At 39.9% G+C, this 4,065-nt stretch overlaps 1 pseudogene; it reads left to right on the top strand.

The window, feature by feature from the left end:
• The first annotated feature begins 288 nt into the window (after positions 1–288).
• Positions 289–355, top strand: LOC112831558 (U6 spliceosomal RNA; annotated as a pseudogene).
• The last annotated feature ends 3,710 nt before the right edge of the window (positions 356–4,065 follow it).

Raw genomic sequence — 4,065 nt, 5'->3', positions numbered from 1 at the left:
TCTGGGACGGGTCTGCACATCGCCGCTTCTCACACCAAGATGGGCCATGCCTCTGGGGAACACTGTGAGCCATACCCTTAGTCCCATAGGGCTGGGGACACTTCTGTCTTCCAGGTTCTGTGTGACCCGTGGCTGGTGATGGGTGCGTACTGCCCAAAGAGTCGTGACCCGTGCCCAGTTCCTGTGTGAGTTGAAGGGGGCCGGGAGGTCAGCCCAGGGGCCTGCTGGGAATTTGTCCTATTCTTGGCCCCACACAGACAGAAATGAGAGGTGACAAGACTGTCTCCAGCTCACTTTGGCAGCACATACACTAACATTGGAACGATACAGAGAAGATTAGCATGGCCCCTGAGCATATTTTTGCTTCGTGGTACTGTTGGAAGCAGCTCCTGGGCTGTTCTCTCCCTACTTGGGGGCCTTACCCTCCATGAGGGCTTTTCTCTCCACGGGTGGGCCCTTAGGCTCCCCTCCGATTGGGAGGCTGTCCAAAGCTTATTTCTAAATTAAACTGTTTTATCCCTCAAAAAAAAAAAAAGACTGTCTCAAATATCTCAAACCCGTACACACATATAAACATTAACGTGAATATTTTTTGCTGCCCTTAAAAGTAGTTTTTGTGGGTAACAGATGGGAGCTATGCTCCTGGTTAGCATGGTAGAACGTATAGAGTCGTCAAATTGCTGTGTTGTAAACTGAAACTAATGTCACATTGTGTGTCAACTATATTTCAGTTAAAAAGTATTTTATTTTATTAAAGATTTTATTCATTTATTTGAGAGCGAGAGAGAGCACGTGGGGGCACGTGTGAGTTGGGAAGAGGGGCAGAGGGAGAGGGAGCTGAACAGGGAGCCTGATGTGGGGCTTGACCCCAGGACCCTGAGATCATGACCTGAGCCAAAGGCAGATGCTTAACCGACTGAGCCACCCAGGCACCCCAAAAAAATATTTTAAAAAGTAATTTTTATGTGCAGAGAAGATTATTTGGGGGTTTGCTTAGGTTTTAAAAATTACTATTCAATTTATTAAAGTTATACATAAAAAGAAAAATCCTAGTTTGTCCTTAAGCTCTTAATTGCAGCTTAAATAATTTATTATTTTAATTATAGATCTAGCAAATTTTAGCAATCACTTCTCAGGAGGCTTTGGATCAATTTTGGTCTCATTTACAAACATAAACTCCTGAAACTGTTTCCTATTGCGTTATCCATCATATATAGTATATTTTCTCAACTTCCTAAGTATAATCAGGGGACAAATTTTCTCAAGTAACTTAAGTGATTCTTATAAGCTTAACACATTTAGATTATAGATATGGTGTCTTTGAGGTTTGATGAGCTGTCCCAGTATAATGTATGAAAGAGTAAAATCTTAAATTCAGATCAATCATTCAATTATATATTTTATTTATTTATTTATTTTTAAAGATTTTATTTATTTTATTAGAGAGAGAGCATGCACGCAAGTGTGTGAGGGGGTTGGAGGGGCTGAGGGGGTGGAGCAGAAGGAGACAAGCAGATTCCCTGCTGAGCGGGAAGCCCAACATGGGGCTGGATCCCAGGACCCTGAGATCATGACCTGAGCCAGGTGCCCCTATTTATTTATTTTTTTTAGTAATCTCTATCCCCACTGTGGGGCTCAAACTCACGACCTTGAGATCAACAGTTGCACACTCCTCTGACTGAGCCAGCCAGGAGCCCCTCAATTATGTATTTTAAATTGGAATCACAAGGTAATCTGTTATTCTAATAACCCAAGTTCACACTAACATTATAAGGCTATAATAGCAAAACCACGTTAACATACAAATATTAACACTTTGGTATTTGTTCTTTTTACATTTCTGTAAGTCTTCCTGGGGAGTAAAAAGTACTTACTCACCAGGGAAACTGTCAGGTCATTTGAGCAATTTTTGAGGCTACTTAGTCAGCTGTTTGATGTTGCATAATGACCCAAGATCTATATGCTGGGTCCTCGTCCATGACCTCGATGGAAGGACTATGTGTAGATGCTTATCTCAAGACCTTCTGTGTGGGGTCATCTCAGAGCCCTTGTGACTGCTTTGGTCCATATCCTTGGAACTGAGTCCTATCATTACCTAATTCTTTCCTCTGTTGATGGAAATCTGCAAGCTTAGTTTCCAAATCATTGATTGGATTTTGTATTTCTTTGCCTCTTAAGATGTTTAAATGTCTAAAGACCTTTGAACTTTATGACATAGCTAGCTAATTTTATTGAAGGCCGGCTATCTGCCCAGGATCATTCTATGTGCTTTTCATTCATTCATTCATTCATTCATTCAATTGTAACAACTCGCAAAGTAGGTGCTGTTATTTTTCCCATTTTACAGAGAAAGGAAATGAAGCACAGTGAGATTAGGTCATCTGTCTAGGGTCATGTGGGCGGTCATAATAGTCATAATAGCTGTCAATCTCAGGCCTTTCAGGATGCCTAAAATCCAGCATCGTCTATAACATGAAACGTCAGAGGAACAACATTAACACACTTCTAGGTGAATATAATTTGTTTCTTTTTAAATTTTAAGTAAAAAAAATTTTTAAAAAATTTTTTAAGTAATCCCTACACCCAACATGGGGCTTGAACTTAAAACCCCGAGATCAAGAGTCGCATTGCTCCACCAACTGAGCCAGCCAGGTGCCCTGGTGAATATAATTTCTAACCCACCTGGACTCATGAAGAATTTTGTTTAGGATGGTAGCAAAATAATGACAATTTTGTGCATACAAAGACATGCAAAGCTAACCCCTAGTCAATACTTCGGGAAAAAGTTTTTCAGGATCTACTCCAGAAAAAAGAGAATGGGATCCAAAACGGGAGATGTGCAATTTAAGAGTAAACCAATAAAATGCACAGTAAGTGCACATAATTGATGATGTGACTGTGAATTTTAATAAAAAATAAAATGAAAACCTTTTTTGAGTGTTTGCTTTAAGCCAGGCATTGTCCTAAGTGCTTTCTGTAACTGTATCAACCCACTGAACCTTCACAATGATCCTTAATCTTATGATGTAGGTATTATGATCACCCCAGATTTAAATATGAGTCAAAGTAAGATTGCACGACCCAGCTAGGATCACAGAACTAGATAGAGCACGACGCAATCCAGATCAAACCCAGGCGGTCTGGCTCCGCCTGGCCCTAACTATTTCAGTGGGCTTCGTTTGTTCAGAATTTCCAACATGGAAGCAGCATCATTAAAACAGAAACAAATCTCAGGCTTAAATTCCATCTTAAATTCCAGGTTTTAGTAGAACCTACACGGAGGGGTGAGGAAACAGAGTAAACAGCGCACTAAAGTTTTACCACTTTTAGAATGGAATATCATGCATGCGGACCAACTCTTTCTTTTATTGACACATAGTTGACACACATCATGTTGGTTGTAGGCGTGTGCGTAATGATTTGACATATGTGTATATTGAGAAACTATTCATTTCAAAAATGCCAACAGTGCATTTTATGTATTCCAAAATGTGAATGACTTTATTTTTCCTGATAAGGAAAACCACGTATGCTCACAGTAGAAAATTAAATAGAACATAAAGTGTAAATGAGAAGATAAAAATCATCCTAAATTCCACTACACAGTGATAATCTTTGGTGCAGTTTGGTGAAGTTTGGTACAGCTTGGCCTTCTGGACATCATAACAGGTGTGTCTTAGTCTCTATGTATGTATGTATCTATCATGTATCTCTTTCCATATCAATGAATATCGATCTGTCATTATCCCTTAGCGCCTACACAGTAGTCCATTGTGCAGATGATCATTATTCATCTATGCGATCCCAAATTGATGGAACTGGATGTTATTTCCATTTTTTTTTAAATTACAAACAAGCTGTGACAAAGACCCTTATGCACACATCTTCTTGCCTTTGACCAATTATCTTCCTAGAATATGTCTAGTGGCCTGAGTTTAGAGAAAGGTCTTAAAAAATTTAGTGGAGGGTATACAGCTGATCTTGTCCCATCGAGTCCAGCTGCAGATTCTCATTTCTCTGCAAACCCAGGGGCTCCCCAACTTCTCTGAACAGTGGTTTCATTCT

Source organism: Callorhinus ursinus, unplaced genomic scaffold (assembly GCF_003265705.2).
Source record: "Callorhinus ursinus isolate GAN/ISIS: 27379988/994484 unplaced genomic scaffold, GSC_fseal_2.0 scaffold48, whole genome shotgun sequence".
Lineage (NCBI taxonomy): Eukaryota > Metazoa > Chordata > Mammalia > Carnivora > Otariidae > Callorhinus > Callorhinus ursinus.
Note: the sequence above shows the minus strand (reverse complement) of the source record. Positions and strands in the feature narration are given on the sequence as shown.